Source organism: Somniosus microcephalus, unplaced genomic scaffold, assembly GCF_052327205.1.
Source record: "Somniosus microcephalus isolate GS21.2 unplaced genomic scaffold, FLI_Smic_1.0 unresolved_chr1, whole genome shotgun sequence".
Taxonomy (NCBI): Eukaryota; Metazoa; Chordata; class Chondrichthyes; order Squaliformes; family Somniosidae; genus Somniosus; species Somniosus microcephalus.
In genome coordinates this window covers 50,906,232-50,927,157 of record NW_028225179.1, presented here as the reverse complement: position 1 = coordinate 50,927,157, position 20,926 = coordinate 50,906,232, and the positions used below count along the sequence as shown (strand labels likewise).

At 44.8% G+C, this 20,926-nt stretch overlaps 2 non-coding genes across 2 annotated transcripts; one reads left to right on the top strand and one right to left on the bottom strand.

Moving 5' to 3' along the window:
* Positions 1-15,021: 15,021 nt before the first annotated feature.
* Positions 15,022-15,093, bottom strand: trnat-cgu (transfer RNA threonine (anticodon CGU)). The gene has a single exon. It is a non-coding gene; the product is annotated as a tRNA-Thr (tRNA).
* A 5,271-nt stretch (positions 15,094-20,364) lies between these two features.
* trnas-gcu (transfer RNA serine (anticodon GCU)) lies at positions 20,365-20,446 on the top strand. The gene has a single exon. It is a non-coding gene; the product is annotated as a tRNA-Ser (tRNA).
* Positions 20,447-20,926: the final 480 nt, after the last annotated feature.

Sequence of the window (20,926 nt, the reverse complement as noted above, 5' to 3'; positions counted from 1 at the left end):
GCTGGAGTATTGCGTTCAATTCTGGGCACCACGCATTAGGAAAGAAGTCAAGACCTTCGAGTGAGTGCAGAATAGATTTACTGGAATGTTACCAGGGATGGGGCACTTCATTTATGCGAAGAGACTAGAGAAGCTGGGATTTTTTTCCTGAGAGCAGAAAACGTCAAGAGGAGATTTCATAGAAATGTTCAAAATTATGAATGGTTTTGATAGAGATAAAAAGGAAAAATCTGATGAGGTCTCATTAAAAGTGATATAATTTCTCCAGGCGCAGATAAGGATCGAACCTAACCCCAAGACCGCTTGATTTATCGATTCAAATCTTTTAGTTCTTTGTTTCCAAAGGGGGTGGTGGACACGCGACACTGTTGCCTTGTCCTAACTGTACGTGGTATTTAAAAGTACTCACATTTTTGGCTCAGCTTCACTCGCACGTGCCTCCCGTCGATGTGGATCCTGTTCGTGATGCCAATTGTTGTGGACTATTTTAAACCAACACCCATCACAAGGTTTTAGATTGATAGTCAAGTCATCTTTACTGCATCCGTGGGGAAACATTCTGCTCTGTCTTAGCCTGACCTTTCCAGATTGTTACAGAGAACACTACGATTTTATACATCACAATAAGCATGGCCACCTCATGTTAAATTCATTCCTGCCACCTGATAGGATCTTGACCTGCATGCATCTTCAAGGATTGGTTACGAATCTTAATATAAATATGTATAAGCTGCCTCTTCAATGAATCATTTAAACTGCTGAATGCCAATTAAAAGATACCTTGGAATGTAACCTAGGTAGTAACGTTCTTACGGGCAGTTGAAATGCTGGACATCCTGTCTCCATGTAATTGTTTTATATCTCTCCAAATGTCAGCTTTGTTTGACCGCATCTTTATGAATGTGGTCTTTCATGGTAGTCCCTGTCTTCCTTATAATATTCAGTGAAACTACCAGCGATGTCAATTTAACTCTTTCCCCACTGCAATGGGTACAGGGTTACTGACTATGGGAATTGTGGGTAATGTGTCAATTACCCTGCATTGTGGGTATAAGTCACTGAACTTGGGCATTGTGGGTATAGAATCACTGACCCGGGGCATTGTTGGTACAGGGTCGGTGACACTGGGCATTGTTGGTAATGGGTCACTAACCCTGAAATGTAGGTATAGGTCACTGACCCTGGGCATTATGGGTATAGAATCACTGACCCGGGGCATTGTTGGTACCGGGTCAGTGACACTGGGCATTGTGGATAATGGGTCACTGACCCTGAATTGTGGGTATAGGTTACTGACCCTGGGCATTGTGGGTATAGAAACACTGACCCGGGTCATTGTGGGTAACTGGTCACTGACCATGGGCATTGTGGGTACAGTGTCACTGACGTTGGGCATTGTGGGTTCAGTGTCACTGACGTTGGGCATTGTGGGTACATAGACACTGACGCTGGGCATTGTGGATATAGGCCACTGACCATGGGCATCGTGGGTTTTGGTCACTGATCCCGGGCATTGTGGGTACAGGGTCACTGGCCCTGGGCATTGTGGATAAAGTGTCACTGACCCTGGGTATCGTGTGTTTAGGGTCACTGATCCTGGGCATTGTGGGTGCAGGGTCACTGACCATGGGCATTGTGGGTACAGCTCACTGAACCTGGGCATTGTGGGTACAGGTACACTGACCATGGGTATAGTGGGTACAGGGGCAATGCCCATGGGCATTGTGGGTACTGAGTCACTGACAATGGGCATTGTGGGTACAGGGTCACGTACACTAGGCATTGTGGGTAAAGTGTCATTGGCCCTGGGCATTTTGGGTACAGGTTCACTGACCATGGGCATTGTGGGTACTGCGTCACAGGCCCTGGGCATTATGGGTACAGGGTCACTGGCCCTGGGCATTTTGGGTACAGTGTCACTGGCCCTGGGCATTGTGGGTACAGGATCACTGACCCTGGGCATTGTGGGTACAGGATTACTGGCCCTGAGCTTTGTGGGTGCAGGGTCACTGACACTGGGCATTGTGGGTACAGGGTCACTGACCCTGGGCATTGTGGTTACATGGTCACTTACCCTGGGCTTTGTGGATACAGTGTCACTGTCCCTGGGCACTGTGGGTACATGGTTACTGCCCCTGAGCATTGTTGGTTTAGGGTCACTGACTCTGGGCATTGTGAGTTTAGTGTCACTGACCGTGGGCATTAATGCTTTAGGTTCACTGGATAGACTCGAGGGGTTGAATAGCCTCCTCCTGTTCTTCTGTTTCGCTGTTTACAGATTTGCAACAAATCTGTACATTTTGACTGTTACTGTTAATTGCACCGCTCGCTCCATTAATAAAACTTAAAGTGGAGGAACTGACAAGAGCTCCCGTCCTGTTTCCAGCCCATGATCTCTTTCACTGTTAACAATCTCCCGGGCTGGAAAATAAACCCACCCTGGGCTCAGTAACTGCCGCAGAGATTTCAGCAATCCTGTCCCTCCTGTATTTCCCACATTTTAAAATTTCCCAATTCTTCGAGGGTTGTTTGGGAACAGGGGAGAAATCCTTGGCTAAAACCCGACCATTGAATTCTGGAAAATCCATCTGTTGTTCCTATTTCCTGGTGTTTTTTGTCAGTAATAAATTGTGGGAGCGGAATTGGAATCCAGTCCGCCGTTTTTTTCCGTCCTCTGTTCCTGTTCTCTCTCGATGTCTCTAAAAGGTGATTCACTGTTTGTATCGGGAATCGAGTTCCGATCAGTCCTGTGATGGACAGAGCTGCTGAGTATTACAAGCATTTTCTGTTTATATTTCACGTTAGAATCTGCCTCTGAAACACGGAGACACAGGGAATGTTGCTCAATCTGCTACAGGGACACTTCCATGAGCCGCTGAAACGTTTGACAAATAACTGACCTCAGACAAAGCAAAATACTGCGGATGCGGGAAATCGGAAATAAAAACAGAAAATGCTGGAAACTCTCAGCAGCTCAGGAAATGTGTTCTGACGAAAGGTCATGGACCTAAATCGTTAAATCTGTTTCTCTCTCCACAGATGCTGCCTAGCCTGCTGAGTATTTCTCGTATTTTCAGTTTTGATAAATAATTAACCTCCCCGTCTCCCGAAGCAGAAACATTGTCCGTTCTGAGTTTCGAGTTGCAAAACTGACTCAAATGTCGTCCGAATCTGTCTGTAAAAGTTGTGTAATAATGTTCATAAAACCAATTATTAGAAAGGCTTAAAGCCTTGGTTCACCTTGACTCTGATTACCCTAAAGAGTAAAGCGATTAACAGAAAAACCGCACAGTGACTCGTCATAGAATCATACAATAATACAACAACAGCAGCTTGCATTTATGTAGGGCTTTTAACTGAGTAAAATGACCCAAGTCGCTTCACAGGAGCGTTTTCAAACAAAATTTGATACCGAGCTATATAAGGAATTATTAGGGCAGATGGCCAAAAGGTTGGTCAAAGAGGAGGGTTTTAAAGAGCATCTTGAAGGAGGAAAGAGAGGTGGAGAGGCCGAGAGGTGCAGGGAGGGATTTCCAGAGCTTAGGGCCGAGGCAGCTGATAGCACGGCCGCCAATGGTGGAGCGATTAAATTGGGGATGCGCAAGAGGCGAGAATTGGAGGAGCGCAGAGATCTCGGATGGTTGTCGGGCTGAAAGAGGTTACAGAGATAGTGAGGGTCGAGGCTGTGGAGGGACTTAAAAACAAGGATGAACGTTTTAAAATCGAGGCATCTCTTAACCGGAAGCCAATGTAAGTCAGCGAGCTCAGGGGTGATGTGTGAAGGGGACTAGGTGGGAGTTAGCAGTTTGGGATGACCTGAAGTTTACGGAGGGTGAAAGATGTGAGATCGGCCAGGAATACAGCACAGAACGAGGTCATTCGGTCCATCGAGACTGTATTGGTCTATGAAAGGCCTGTACAATTATTCCCTCTCATCTGCTCTTTCCCCATAGCTCTGTAAATAATCTCCCTTCGGGTATTTAGCCTATGCTCTTGTTAAAGCTGCTATTGAATTTGCTTCAACCACCCTTTCAGGCAGTGCATTGCAGATCACAACAACTCGCTGAGTTTCCTCCTGTCGCCTCTGGTCTGATATCAATCAGCTTAAACGTCAGGTCCAATTTCACCTTTTGCTCCGAAACATGCTGCACTCAGCTCATGTCATGTCTCAAATTACTAATATATACTTCAAAAGGGAAATATTTGTACTACTATGGGGTGTGGGACTAATTAGACAGCTCCTTCAGAGAGGCAGCGCAGGCACGATGGGTCGAATACCTTTCTTCACTCTGAGGATGGAATACTTCAGGAGGGGCAAGGTGCTTTGTTGGCGCCTCGTTGGTTTAGGGGTGTGACTCTCGCTTTGGGGTTTCTCCTACTTGTAAATGCGGGAGGTCTCGGATTCAACTCCCAACCAAGCCCCATTTATTGTTAGTAAAAAACTGACCTTCTCACACCTTATCGACACTGTAGAAAACAACATTCCTTCAAATAGGAAAAAAGCAGATTTTGCGCTGATTTCCCCACATTGTCCGAGCGTCACGGGAGCAACGTGATAAACCAACCAGCCGGGTAACTGAACAGGCTTTGCGATGTAATCGGCTCTGTGGCGCACCGGAGATCTCGTTGGATCTGTGAATAATGAATGAATGAATCAAGATGCAGCATTGAAAGATTGTAGGTTCGAGTCCTGTTTCAGGTTAGGGCTCCTTGATTTCTGGGTTCGACAGGGTGATTTTACAGCAAAACCTCAACTTGTTGATGAATGTCTTTCAAGACGGGAAACTGCCGCTCCGACACTTCCTGGTAAACCAGTGACTCCAGTCACAGCCCACTTTTCCTCGGAGCTGGATTGGCGAACCGTTCTCCAGGAGGAAACTCACCACCTGCTCAGTGCAACTCTTGGAAAACAAATTAAAAAGTTGGTCAAACTAAAGTCAGTCTGCTGGGTGCTCAGAGAGGTTTCACATTGGACACATGCAGCCAGCTGACAGACAACGAGTCACTGACAGTAGTGACGGGTAGCACAGAACCGCCTCCCACAGCTGATCAGCCATCCTTTCAGACCGGTTCAGGAAGAGAGCTTGAACCAGCAGCGCTGGGAGCAGGATTCGCATCTAGCGCAGAAACATCCCGCTCGATTTCATGTCCAACGCCTTAAACACTCGGCGATCGCGGCCGGTTCTGCGGCTGTAGATCAGACTGGGTCGGGTCACCACAGGAGCTCTGTCAGACTGCATGTCCTTTCAGACAGGTTTCTAACTAGGCACGTGCAGGGCGGGTCTGTGCGGACATTGCCTTGTTCAGGCGGAAGCTTTTTGCCTGCCGTGTTAGACCCGGGTTCGATTCCAGCCAATGCAGAACCTTTACATTTTGCTTTATACACCCCTGAGTTCGTCTGAATTGGGATAAACGTCTTGGAACATATTACCGTCCTAATGAACTGTCTGGGTGGAGCAGTGCGGTGATTTAGAAGACAGGTGCACAAGGCAAAGTTGTTTCGCTCTCAAGTGCTCTGCTCTGCTCGCAGTTGCATTCGACCTTGAACCAGCTCTGGACATTAATCTCACTGAAGCAGAGTGTGACCGCGGTGTGTCTGTCAGCGGGTAGGTGACGAGGTTGTGGTTGCTGTGGGCCGCTTTCAATCGAGGCTGGGACACGATGCAAGGGGGAGGGTTGCTACGAGGTTTGGACTACATTGCCAGTCAGGAGCGGGACAAATCGAAAGGAACCACAAACAGAAAACCCAATCAGCAGATATGAGGATCTGATGATCCGCTTTGGGAAAGTGAATCAGAGCAGAATGAAGGGCGAACTGTCCGACTGCCCAGAAGCGATCAAGGCACAGCTCGGTCGGCGCATTCCCCTGGGTTAAGACGCTGGAACATTCCTCACACAAAAATTATTCAACCCAAAAAATTCTAACAACAATAATTTATTCCATCGATTGAAGGAATGGCAAACTTGGTTACGGAGCGACGGTGGAAAGTTTATTAACTTTGTTCCATTCAATCAAATTGTGATGAACTTTGATCTTTTCTCATTTTATAGACTTCATTTGAAGGGTCTCGGTAAAATGTTCAGTGTTTCTGACAGCGTGGTGTGGGTGAGCAGCTGGTGAGTGTAACAGGCTCAGGGCCGGATGCAGGAAGCTCTCTGACAGTCTCTCTCTCTCTCTCTCTCTCTCTCTCTGATGGTGAGTGTAACAGGCTCAGGGCTGGATGCAGGGAGCTCTCTGACATTCTCTCTCTCTCTCTCTCTCTCTCTCTCTCTCTGATGGTGAGTGTAACAGGCTCAGGGCTGGATGCAGGAAGCTCTCTGGCAGTCTCTCTGTCTCTCTCTCTCTCGGATGGTGAGTGTAACAGGCTCAGGGCTGGATGCAGGAAGCTCTCTGACAGTCTCTTTCTCTCTCTCTCTCTCTCTCTCTGACGGGGAGAGTTGATTGACAGCTGGAGGCTGTTGTTGGTTTGATTCATGCAGGAAGTTCCCTGTAAACCCTGTTATGATTAACAGCTGCAAACCACTTGTTTGTCCAGGACAGAAACATGAACAAAAGTGAACCAGTCCCGGATCATTCTGGGTCTGTTTAAAAGGGAGGCGATTTCAGATACGACGGCCGAGTGGTTAAGATTTTGGATTCGAAAGTCCCGGGATTTGTTTAGCTGAGGCTCGAACCCTGCTCGAGGCGGATCTGTTCAGAAGTTCTAAATCTGCTTTTTGTTCTTTAATCCTCTCTTTTCTCAGAGCGCTGACCCTGATATTGCTCAGCATTCTATCCACTGCTATTTCTCAAACTCGCAGCACCCGTGTAACCGCATGAAGAAGGAGTTTGTTCTTCGATGCCGCGTGTAATCTTATCCGAAAATTGCCGGGTCGAGTCCATCCGTGGCCGTTTTAAAAACTGGGCGAGAGCTGTTCCTAATGTTCCGAGTGTGTGCAACACGCGGACATTCCTCCCCCATAGTCCTTAGTCTCTCCGGTATCTCTGCATCCAGTGGCGGGAGCTGCTCTTCCGCTGAAGTTTGCTGACAGAAGCTGAATCTACATTTCCAACATTGTCGATATTCCCATTCCCTCAAAGAACGAAGTCAAACACAAGGAGGGAATTGCATGGAATGACGCTGATTTTTACAAAACATAAACGGACCATTGAACCCAACTGGTGTGTGTCGGTGTTTCTGCTCCACACCAGCCTCCTCCCGAGCTGGTTCATCTCATCCGATCAGCAGAAACATCTGTTCCTGATTCCCTCCTGTGTGTATCCAGCTTCCCCTGAAATGCATCTATTCGTCTCAAATTTTGCACGTGGCCGCCAGTTCCATGTTCTAACCACTCTCTGAGGAAATAATTTTATCCTGAATTGCCTATTGGTTTTATCAGCGACTATCGCGTATTGATGACCCCTAGTTTTGGACAGCCCACAAGTGGAAGCATCTGATATACGTCAACCCTTCCAACACCGGAGCTTCAACGGCTGATCATTTCCCCTCTACACTGCCTGTAATCAGAAAACTTGAGCCCTTACTAGGAAGGGCTAATCCTGTCCTGACAAGAAATGGGGAAGTTTACCTGAGCTGTGCGCTGGTTGCTGCGGGGCATTACTTGATTGAACTGCAGCTCTGTCCCTGCAGGCACTCGGTGTGCCCAAGCCTTGCGTCTTCCCGACCTGTACTACATATCTCTACACTTCGTGTTGAAGTGTTTATAACCCTACTGGGGGCGGAAGAGAGACAAAAGCAGAGAGAGAGACCGAGAGACAGAGAAAGGCAGAGAGACACACAGCAAGGCATACACAGAGAGAGAGAGAGATCTATTGAGAGTGAAACAAAGCGATAGGCAGAAAGATTGAGAGAGAGACAGAGAGTGACAAGAAGAGCAGCAGCGAGATCGAGAAATAAATCTGCATTTGACGAACAATGACTATCCCTGTATAGAGTAATGTAAAAACCTGTCATGTCATCGGCTCTGTAGCGCAATGGATAGCGCATTGAACTTCTAGTATAATAATCAAGCGAAATCATTGAAAGGTTGTGGTTTCGAGTCCCAGCAAAGTCGTTATTTAGTCAGATTCCAGTGGTAAAATTTTGCAGCAAAGCCACAACTGGTTCATTGATGCCCTTCATAGAATGGGAATGGCCAATGAGATCGCCTGAATTGTGATTGAAGAACAGGCCAGCTTCAATCTGCGCTCCTACTTGAAATATTTTATTCTTTCCATTATACTTTTCTGAATTATTTTCCCTGCCGCCTCAGTCATTATTTCTCTCTTTACCATGTTCTGCTGGTGTTACAGGTTAGATCAACAGTGGCTGCTCAAGGAAGCCTGCGAAGTCCATCAGGAGAAAAATCAGAGAGAAAAAGGAAATAATTAGGGAGAGATAGAGAGATGCATGCAAAGAAAATGAAGGGTTTATGGGTCAACACTGTGCGGAGTTTAAGGTAGAGCTTGGGAGTGATTCCTCCTGTCTCCTGAAATCCACTAACTATTCCAAGACTTGAGCAAAAAATCTAGGCTGGCAGTTCAGTGCAATACTGAGGGAGCGCTGCACTATCGGAGATGCCGTCTTTTGGATGAGACAATAAACCGAGGCCCTGTCTGGCCTCTCAGGTGGACTGCAAGGACGATTTCGACGAAGAGCAGGGCAGTTATCCCCGGTGTTCTGGCTAATATTTATCCATCAATCAATATCACTAAAACAGGATATCTGTTCATATCTGTTTGTGGGAGCTTGCTGTGCGCAATTTGGTTGCCGCTTTTCCTACATCACAACAGTGACTACACTTCACTACATTGTTCGTAAAGCTATTTGGGGCGTCCTAAAAAATGCAAGACATTTTTCTTATTATCTTCTTTAGCCGCAACCAATAAACTTAGAATTGAACCGATATTTGTAGAAAGGGTTGTGAGACTGTGGAATGCACTGGCCCAGAGCAGCAGATTCAGAACAAGGTTTAAAAATCGGCAACGTGTAGGAGGAAGGGGATAGAGAGGCAAGAGAGCCACAGATAAGATCACATTGGAAACAACTGGCCCAGAATCTGCTTCAAATCCCCCACTGCATTTTAAACACATTTATTGTCAAATTGATATATTGAAGCATTTCAGCAATACAGTAGATTTAACGCTGCCTCTGGTTGGATATATTTAAACCCAACCGCTGTGTTTAGGCTCCACCCTGAATGTTTATCTCTAACCTAGAATCAGTTTATAATCAGGAGACAAGTTTTCAGCAGCCGGTGAACAGAGAGCAGAGGCTGAGGCTGATTCTTCCGACGGCATCTTCCCGTGCCAACGCAGGAGATGCAGCAGTTGCCCTTTGACCTTCTCCCTTCCCGCCGTCCAGGACCCCAAACACTCCCTGCAGCTGAAACAGCGAAGTCCTTGTACTTCTTTCAATGTTGTAAACTGTATTTGCTGTTCACACCGCGGTCTCCTCTACATTCCGCTGACCAAACACAGATTGGGTGATCACTTTCTGGAACATCTTCATCCAGACCACAAGCGTGACTCTGAGCTTCTCTCCTCGGCCTCCTACACTGCTCTAATAAAGCTCAACGGAAGCTCGAGGAACAGCACCTCATCTTTTCATCCAGCCTCAATTTCAGTTCATAAATTTCAGTTCATCAATTTCAGTTCATCAATTTCAGTTCATCAATTTCAGTTCAGCAATTTCAGTTCATCACTTTCAGTTCAGAAATTTCAGTTCATCAATCTCAGTTCATCAATTTCAGTTCATCAATTTCAGTTCATATCCACTGTTCCCATTTTGTGGACATCAGCTGCTGGTAATGACTCTGCTGTTGCCATTTATACCTCCCCTGGATTCATCTTTTGTTTCTTTGCTTCTCCCAATACCATCACCGCTTTTGTCATTTAATCTTTCCTGCCTTCCAACCTATCACAGAACTTCCCCTTGTTCTTTCCTCCGCTCCCCCTTTGCCTGCCATTTTATTTGCTTAAAACCTGTTACATGTCTAACTTGTTCCAGTTCTGATGAAAGCTCATCAATCTGCGATGCTAACTTTGTGTCTCTCTCCACAGATGCTGCCCGCCCTGCTGAGTGTTTCCAACATTTTCTATTTTATTGCAATATTCCTGCTGTTTATATTCATTACCCTGCAGAGTACTCGTACTGTTCTCAACAGCTTCTGTTATAGTTAAATATCAGAGGCGTAGCATTACTGTAATGATCAATGTGATTCATTTCGACTTGTGGTTACACGACAAATTGAATATCACAAAATCAGCGCAATAACGATTGTGGAGGTAAAACACACGGTGCAGGGTCAGTGATTGGAGAATAGCGGTCATGCAGACCTAAATGTATCGACTGGATTCTTGCCCCAATGACTATTGGTACGAATGGGACATGTGACCCCCATCTCTGGTCGGCCTGTCCTGCCGGTGGGATTGGACATACCCAGGGATGGTGATGGAGGAGTCTGGGACGTTGGCTGAAAGTTGTGATTCTTTGAGTAGGACTCTTTGAGTATGACTATGTCAGGTTGTTGCTTGACTACTCTGTGGGGCAGCTCTCCCACTTTGAGCACAAGTAAGTGAGCAGGGCTTTGCCGCGTCGAATGGGTGAGGTTTTAGACCAAACCTAGAGCACTGTGAGCAGTTCTGAGACACCACACCTTAGTAACCATATGTAGAATAGGGTGTTCCTGTAGGTTTTAGTAAACATTATTGAGAAATATAATATGTGAAATTGTATGTTAAAAGCCTGTATAAAATGGCGAACGTCTTAGAGAAAAGCAGGATGGACAATTATGCCAACCTGACTGAAACTGCTGTGTTTTCAATTACTGAAGTAACGGAATGTAGTGCTAAGTTTATGGAGACTGGTGGGGACGAGGAATTTAGTAATATTATGCTTAAAGGTACAAGAACTAGAGAAAGAGATATGAGTTGGGGGTATCCTTCATTGGTAAAGCTATAGGATGGACAGATTGTTTAGAAAACATTTTTTTAAATGTTCTGTGAAAAGTGAACATCAAAGATAAGGGTACTTTGTTGTGCACAGAAAGTGACCTAGTGAGATTAATAAGGTCATAATATGGCTAACGAGGGAAGCAATACTTTTAGCAGATGTCAGAGGGTTAATTTCTATCCCGTAGGCAAAACGAGATGAAAAAGCGTATAAAGATACAGGTTTTGAACACTGAAAGTAGCGTGCACCATGTAACCAGAAATTGATAGGAGCTTCAGTCAACAGAACACAGCAAGAACCCAAAGACGTGAGCTTCAGTCAACAGAACACAGCAAGAACCCAAAGAAGCAATCTTCAGTCAACAGAACACAGCAAGAACCTAAAGAAGCGAGCTTCAGTCAACATAACACAGCAAGATACATCAGGAGACCGCACCACAGTCACTCGGAAGGAACACCAGGGTTAAACGAACAGACTATGACTATCTTCTTGTTCAGTATTGCTTCTTTCTACTGGAAGTTTAATGCTTAATAAACCTGTTTTATTACGCACAATATGCCTGTGCCCAGAGTGGTTTGTGTAGTCACGGACAAATTATTATAAGAGTTTTTGAAAGCTACACATATATTGGCCTGGGAGGGAGTGCAGTGTAGGTTTACCAGAATGAAAACCGGACTCCAAGAGTTAAATTAGGAGGAGAGGTTGCACGAATTACGGTTGTATTCCCGATAATTTAAAGGTTAAGGCGAGATTTGATTGAAGTTTTCAAGATATTAAGGGAACAGATAGTATAGATAGAGATAAAATATTTCCACTGCTTGGGGAATCCAGGACTAGGGGGTATAGTCTAAAAATTAGAGCCAGGTCTTTCAGGAGTGAAATTAGGAAACACTTCTACACGCAATGAGTGGTAGAAGTTTGGAACTCTCTTCCACAAACGACAATTGATGCTGGATCAAATGTTAATTTTACATCTGAGATTGATAGATTTTTGTTCACCAATGGTATTAAGGGATATGGGCCAAAAGCGGCTACATGGAGTTAGGTCGCAGGTCAGCCATGCTCCCAATGAATGGCGGAAAAGGCAGGAGGGGCTAAATGGCCCACTCCTGTTCCTATGTTCACATTTTGTATAAAGTTCTGCTTAGACCACATCTGGAGTACTGCGTCCAGTTCCGGGTACCACATCTCAGGAATGATATATTGGCCTTGGAGCGGGTGCAATGCAGATTGACCAAAACGATACCGGGGCTGAAAGGCTTAGATTATCAAGAACAGCGGCACAGACTAGGCTTCTATTCTTTTGGATATAGAAGATAAAGGTGTGATATAATTAAGATAGTTAAGCTACTGTCAGTTCCGCTCTGTAACACACTGACCTGTTAACTGTTTCCAGGTATTGTCGCTCATTTTCACCATTGGATGTGCTGCAGTCTGCTGACAACAGGCGTTTAAACTGAGCAAGATTTCAGCCCTGGCGGTGAATGCTGCTCCTGACGGATTTCTCGGTTTCCAGGCGCTGGCGGGGATTGGAAAGCACTTGTGTCACACTAAGTAAAGCTAGAAGTCATCAATATAAGATAGTCACCAATAATTCCAATAGGGAGTTCATGAGATAGTTATTTACTCAAAGTACGTGCAACCATAAGTAATAATTGAGTTAAACAGCATTGATGCATTTCAGGGGGAGTTAGATAAGTGCATGAGGGAGACAGCAATAGAAAGGTATGCTGAGAGTTAGATGATGAGGGCTGGGAGTAGGCTCGTGTGCAGCATAAACGCCGGCAGAGACCAGTTGTGCCGAGTGGCCTTTTCCTGTGCTGTACATTCGATGCCAAGTGTCTGAAAGGTTCATAGATCCGCACCTCCTTTAGGCGCCAGAATTTATGCAATTATTTTTGCGAAGCCTCTTAATAGCCTCACGTCCTTGTCTCTCGCCACCTCTGGTGGAAGGTCAAACTCCCCGCAGAAACAAATCTGCCCGAGCCGTCATCGCGGGATTCTTTAATTTTGCGGTTTTGAAACAGGACAGAGACACAAATCTGTTTCCTTCTTTGACCCTGTGATTCGCTATTCTGCGGGTATGTGAGAGAGAGAGGGAGTGAGAGGGACAACGAGAGAGTCAGAGAGAGGGTAGGACGGAAAGGGAGAGACAGAGAGAGGGAGAGAGCGAGAAGGACATACCGGGAGAGAGATATAGACATCCTTGTCAACCTACTTAATTGTTAGACCCAACAGTTTATAAATTGATCAACGGAAGGATTTGTATTTTATCGCTTTGCCCTACTTCAGAACGTCCCAAAGCGCTTTACTGCCAATTGTGTTAGAACTTGGTGTTCCCGCCCTGGTCTTGGAAAACTACAGCAAATTCGCAACTGCTTCTTCCTCTCTTTTCCTCTCTCTCTCTCTCTCTCTCTCTGTCTCTTTATTTCTCTCTCTCTATTTCTCTCTCCTTCTCTCTCGCTGTCTGTCTGTTTATTTCTCTCTCTTTCTCTGTCTGAATCTCTATCAGACGGTTTCCCTCCTTCTTTATAACTAAACAGCGACATGCATTCGCAGCCTGTCCCGGGGTGAGTTACTATGGGGGATCACTGAGACCACAGGCTCGCTGTAAGGTCTCTTCCTTAGATGGGAAGCCCAGAGAGAGAGACAGATGCGTTCAATGTGGAAACGGTGAACAATGTCCTCTTCATTCATAGTTATATCTAACATTTTATAATGTTCTATTTGAGGTGCTGTGCACTCCAATGATTCGCTATCTCTGCGCATGTTTCTTTGCTTCTCTCTCTCTCTGTCACTCTCTATCTGCTCCTCCTTCTCTGTCTCTCTCTCTGTGTCCCTATTTCTGCCTCGTATTCTGTTTCTCTCCCTGCTGTCTCGCTCTCTCTCTCTCTCTCGCTATCTTACTATCTGACTCAGATTCATTCCCTGTCTGTGTGCCTGTCTCTCTATCTGTGTTTCGCTATCTACCCATCCCTGCATATGTGCAGCTGTGTTTGGATTTGTGGGTGTGGATCTCTGTACACATGAAAAGGATTAGACCATTCAGACACTCTACCATGTTCCACAATTCAATTCGGTCATGGCTGATCTGTATCTTAACTCCATTGTTGCCGTAAACTTTATTAACCTTGCCTAACAACAATCTATCGATCTTATTTTTGAAATTTCTCTGCTTTCGCTTCTCATTCTGCCTATTTGAATTGGTCCGCAGGTCAGGAAGTTTTTGCAGGGAGAGGTTTTAGAAGTTCAGACTGGAAGAAAGTTTAGAGTGGTGTTCCCCAGGAGTCGATAGTAGGACCGCTACTCTTTTTGATGAAAATTAATGAACTTGGGTATAGAGGGCATAATTTCAAATTTTGCAAATAATACGAAAGACGGTAATGTGGTAAACAGTGAAGACGATAGTAACAGACTGCAGGAGGACATATACAGACTGCTCAAATGGGCAGACACGTGACAGATGAAATTTAACGCAGAGAAGTGTGAAGTGATATATTTTGGTAGGAAGAATAAGGAGAGGCAAAATTAATTAAATGGTACAGTTTTAACGTGAACAATTATTTACATTAATCGGCTCCCTCTGGAGATCACTGGCCGTGAAACTGGTCAGAAAGCTCTCTCCTGCATTTTATTAACCGCCTCTAAATGGTACAATTTTAAAGTGGATGCAAGAACAGGGGGACATGGGGTGTGCGTACACAGATCTGTGAGCTGTCAGGACACGTTGAGAAGGCTGTTAAAAAAGCACGTGGGATCCTTGGCTTTATTAATAGAGTTCAAAAGCTATGAAGATATGCTAAAACTTTAAAAACACTGGTCAGGCCTCAGCTGGAGTATTTTCTTCAATTCTGGTTACCACGCTTTAGGAAGAATGTCAAGGCCTTGGAGAGAGTGAAGAATAGGTTTACGATAATGGTACCAGGGGTGAGGGGCTTCATTTATGTGAAGAGACTAGAGAAGCTGGGATTTTTCTCTTTAGCATAGAGAATGCAAGAAGAGATTTGATAGTAATGTTCAAAATTATGAACGATTTTGATAGAGTTCATCAGGAGAAAAGTCATATTAAAGGTGATAAAACCTCGCGAGGCACGGATGGGGGTTGAACCCATGATCTTCGGTTTACGAGACCGACGCCTTACCACTTGGCCACCACGCCGTCAGTGGCGTTTGGGCCAGCAAATTCTGAATTGTTTCAATTTGGTTGAAATAGCACAGGCACAAATGGACAAAAGCAAAGCAGGATAGTGGAGCAGGCAACTGATCCGCCTCACTTGCATGAATACTTTCATAAAACCTTTCACAGAAACATTGAATCATACATCACAGAAGGAGGCCATTTGTCACATCGTGCTCTTGAAATCACTATCCAATTAGTCCCAGATCTTTCCCCATTCCCTGCAAATATTTCCTCTTCAAGTATTTATCCAATTCCTTTTTAAAAGTAACTACTGAATCAGCTTCCACCACCCTTTCAGGCAGAGCATTACAGATCATAACAACTCGCAACGTAAAACAAAATCTCTTCATCTCCCCTCTGGTTCATTTGCCAATGAGGAAAGATTGGATAGGCGGAGTTGATTTTTGGAGCAGAAGAGGCAGTTGGGAGACTTAATTGAGGGGTATAAAGTTATGAGGGGCCGAGATAGAGTGGATAGGAAGGACCTAGTTCCATTAGCAGAGGGATCAATAACCAGAGGGCACAGATTTACCGTAATTGTTAGAAGGATGATCTGTGGCGCCGTGATCGTATAGTGGTCAGTACTCTGCGTTGTGTTTGCAGCAACCTCGGTTGGAATCCGAGTCACGGCACAACTTGCTTTACATCTTCTGTCCCTTGCGGCACCTGCTAAGAAAACTCAGAGAATCATCATTATTTATTAAAATAAGAAATCTGTCTTGTTTGTGGTGAGAACCTATTTATTCCTTCAAAACCCCACGCTCTCACATACCTCTGCCTTATTCTCCATAATTCACACTCGACTCTTGCAGCTTTTTCTTCCTTCCACAACCACTAGCCCTTCTTCACTTTCCTCCTTTCATTTCATTGTCATTTTCCTGCGGTTTTCCCTTAATCTGACATTCACTTTCACCTACTTAGTGTCAGCTGTGGCTCAGTGAGAAGCACAATGGCCTCTCAGGCAGGAGGCCGTGGGCTCAGATTCCTCCTGCAGAGACTAGAGTATATAAATCCAGGCTGCTCCTCCAGTGCAGTACTGAACGAGTGCTGCATTGTTGGAGGTGTCGTCTTTTGGATGTGACGTTAAATCGAGGCCCCGCCTGCTGTCTCAGGTGGACATAAAAGATCCCATGGCACTATTTCGAAGTAAGAGCAGGGGAGTTATTCCCAGTGTCCTGTCCAATATTTATCCCTCAATCAACATAACAAAAACAGATTATCTGGTCATTATCACAATGCTGTTTGTGGGAGCTTGCTGTGCACAATATGGCTGCGGCGTTTCCCACATTGCAACAGTGACTACACTGCAAAAGTACTTCATTGACTGTAAAGCGCTTTGAGACGTCCGGTGGTCGTGAAAGGCGCTATAAATATGTAAGTCTATCCTTTACTTACGACGTTAAATTTTCTCTGCCACCACCGCTGTTCCTGAGGGCAAATGTCCCATTCACACCAGTGCACATTAGTACCTTGAAACTAGTCGATACATTAAATCTGTGGGACTGCTCGATAGAAAAGCACTGCGAAAGCGGGGCCTTTGGAAGGACAGGGACCCGATTGTTCACGGAATTTCCTTGGGGAATCTTGTGATAGAGTGCCTGTTAACTGAAGAACTGGGTTTTTTTTTCATGCTGGTTGAAGCTGTTCCCGAAACTGTTGAGGTGCGTGTGTGACAGGCAGCGCCACCTCGCTGCGATCGAGGGTTTAAGTGTGAAATATTGGCCCGCTGGTGCGGTGCAGTAAGATCGAAAGCGTTCCGCTGTAATCTTAACAGGTCTGTTGAAGTGTGCCATTGAAACAAATAAAGGGTAAGTGAAAAGAGCGCTAGAGGGTGAAAGCCGCGATTACAGGAGGTTGGCCATAATTGAAAGGTTCCTGAATGCCCGTGGCACGGGACGCTGTGTTCTTTATGAAGAGCGGGAGCAGGAATAAAATTTAACAGAAATAAGATGTACAGACTTGGTGCTAATCAGAAAACTGCGCTGGTCTAAGGTCGATAAAAAGTTTGAAATTAAATTCATTTTCAAAGGATAAAGTTAACACTTTTTTTCCAGCTCCCTCATCATTTGCTCTTCCCGTTAATCTTTCAAGTGGTGTAAAGCCCGTGTAGATTGGAGTTCGCTCTCAGCTTCTCCCATCGATTTGAAAATGAAACAGGAGGAGGCGAGGATTGCCCCAAACAGCAGAGCTGGGCTCTGACTCTGTTTATATTGCTGCAGGAGATGTTCTCTTCCTCTAAAGATTCCCTCACCATTAAAACGCTTGTTATATCTCACAGCCTTTAAATGGACGGTTTTATAACATGTTGGAGAGCTTTCAATCAAACAGATTTTAATAAATCTGCAAAAAGACGAGGTTAGGACTGGAACTGATAAGATATCGATCATAGAGTTAACATCAGAATCAGGCTCATTGTCCAGTGAGGCAGGAAACTGCGAACACGTTGGAAGGGAATGTCGGATTGAGGGACGGAAGGGAGGAAAGAGATCTCGATTCGATCTTCATTCCATTACAGCTGGGTGAAATATTAGTTTGAGAAAGTGGGAGAATTTTTACCAAACAGGGAGAGAAAATATTGCCTCACTTGGGGACTGTAACATTTTCAGTTCACGTATCTCCCAACTAGTTTAGCAGTCCCTCGCCTTAACCTCTCACTAACCTCGATCTACCATTATTATCCAAAAGGAATCATCCAAAAATCCCTTTTATTTCAGTATTTCTGTTTCCAAACGGTAGTAACAATCTTTAATAAAGTTTCTTTACCGCATGTCCTGTCCGTGCTCCCAGATTGACAATGTGGAAAATGTGGAGCAGGCTTCGGGAAACAAACGGATTTACATATTTACCTCACAGTTTCGGCACATCTGTGACTGAATTCCCGTTTTTATTAATAAAATTGCCGTTTTCTTGCGATATACTGAACGCAAGCTCTGCACTGATTTTCTGGCAGTTATTATTTGTAGACGTGTGGAATGTCTCCAGACCGAGGAAACTGGTTCCATTAAAAAGTCTCGCATTAATTGGTGTAAATTCCCTAAGCGAGAATCACAGCCCGAGACCAAAGAGCCGCTGACCCTTCTCTGAGTGTTTAGTCTCAGCAATGACGATTTCACTGGTTTGGAGATATGTAATTTGCTACGAATTCATGAAATTGAAAAGAGCCACAGCGATCATCACAATAAACTAAACCCTGCGATATTTAAGAGGAGTGTAAGATGTTGAGAACAGTATCGAATATTGTGCAGGATAATGAAAATAAACAGCAGGAATATTGTGTTCTGCTCCCACATGACACAGATCAGCCTCAACCTCTGCTCCCTGCCCGCCGGCTGCTGAGACCTTGTCTCTAGATTATAAGCTGATTCTAGGTTGGAGATAAATATTCAGCCTAAACACAGCGGGTGGATGCAAATATATAAAGCAGTTATTTTAGACCAGCGACCTCGTTACAAATTATATATTGCTCAAAGGCATCAATGTATGAATATGACATTATATGTGTTTAAATATAGTGGGGGAATTTAAAGCAGATTCGGGGCCAGTGACTTCCAATGTGATCCTACCTGTGGTTGTCTTGCCTCTCTCTCCCCTTCCTCCCACACCCTGCCGGTGTTTATACCTTGTTTTAAATCTGCTGCTCTGGGCCAGTGCATTCCACAGTCTCACAACCCTTTCTACAAATACCCTTTCACTGCTTGACTTCTCTGTTTATTAGTTATTAGCTGGAGTGCACGTTGTTATGAGAAAAGTTGAAATAATTTTTATATATATAAAAGAGTTTGTCTGTCTGTCTGTCTGAGTGGGAAGAAGAGAGAGACGAGGGAATAGAGGCGAAAGCACCAATCTACTAAGCGAGGAGATTCTGGGTTCGACTCCCAGCGGGGCCTTTTTTTTCTTCATTATGACTCTCCAGGGGTGAGTTTCTTCTCGTGTGAAAGGACTACAATCCTTTTAAATATATCTGCGGCTGCATTAGTTCCCACTCTGGATAAAGGCTCCAGTCGCTATGGGAAATGGGTCGAATTCCACCACTGTCACAATTTCTGGCAGTGCTGATTTTGGACTTCTCCAAATATCCATCTTTTCTAAGCGGTGCCGTGCGTTACTTTGCTGTGGACAGAGCAGAAGAACAGCAGCTGGTGTGTGGCACCATGATCGGATAATGGCCAGTACCCTGTGTTGTGCCCGCAGCAACCTCGGTTGGAATCCCAATCACGGTGTAACTTGCTGTATATCTTTTGTTCTCTGTGGCACCTGCTGATAGAACGCAACAAGAAATCAATCATTACTACATGAAACAAATATTATTTGTTGGTGGTGAGAACCTAATTACTCCTTCAAAACCCCTCGCTCTCACCTGCCTGAGCTTGATGATCCATATTGCAAACCCACCTCTTCTCCCAGCTTTTTTTCCTTCCGCAATCAATAGCCTCCTTTTCTTTTCTCCTTCCATTTCTTTACCACTTTCCTGAGGTATTACCTTAATCTAACATTCACTTTCAACTACTTAACTTCAGCAAACTTAAGTTTGCTCTGCGACAATCGTTGTTCCTGCAGACACATGTCCCATTCGCACCAATCTATATTGGTGCTTTGAAACCAGTCGATACAGTCAGACCGGCAGGACCGCTCGACAGACAAGCATTGCGAAAGCAGGGCCGGCCTTCGGAAGCAAAATAGCCGGATTGCACACGGAATTTCCTTTGGCCGAATGGATAAAGCGTCTGATTTCGCTGCTAATTGCAATCGGGATTGTTGTCAGTCACGGACCATTGTGTGCCTATTCAAAATGTGTGAGATCACAGTCCCGGATCATTCCGTGTGTTAGTCTTTTTTAAAGGAGTGCGATTTCAGCTGCGATGACCGAGTTGTTAAGGTGTTGTGTTCGAAGTTGCGTTGGGTTTCCCTGCGCAGGTGCGAACCCAGCTCGCTAAATTCGAAATATATCCATTTTTTCCTAAATCCACTCCTTTATATGAGTTGTTGCCCTGGATTTTCTCACAGTCCTCCCCACAACTTCTTGACGATGGCAAACTTTTTCTTCTCTGTTCTGAATTTGACATCAAACCGACCATTTTTGACAGTCCCTCACCTGAATTAACGGAAGTCCTTTTGCTTACAGAGCTGATTGTACATTTTCAATATTGTAGATCTGGCTGCATGGGCAGGACAAATGGTGAAGCGAACTTTCTTTTGCAGATTAGTTCTGTTTGGATACAAAAAGCAGTAAATGGAATACTTGACAGGGGAGACGAGGTGGCCGAGTGGTTAAGGCGATGGACTGCTAATCCATTGTGCTCTGCACGCGTGGGTTCGAAACCCATCCTCATCGGCTGTGTTAAAGGTTTGGCACCTGCGGTTCTTTTGCACATAACCTTTTACGTTATGTGCAAATTCACCTTTTGCTCCCAAGCCTGCTTAATTTAGGTTATGTCATGTCTCAAGTTACCAATATATACTTTAAAGGGTAAACACTTGTAGGTCTATGGAGAGTGGGACTAATTAGCAAGCACTCTCAGAGACAGCTTACTTCAGTACCGTCAGAATCTGAGATTCCAATACTTATTGAGTTTCACACTTATATATCGGCGGCTCGTTGGTCTAGGGATATAATTATCACTTTAGGCATTTCACAACTGAATTGCGATAGACCCCAGCTTCAAATTCTGGTCGAAACCCACTAGATTTTAGTCAAAACTCAGCTTCTTACAGCCAATCGACATTGTAGAAAACATAAATGCTTTCCATTAAAAAATGTGATTTCGCGTCGTTTTAACCCTATCTTTCTACATCTCAGAGCTTCACAGGAGCA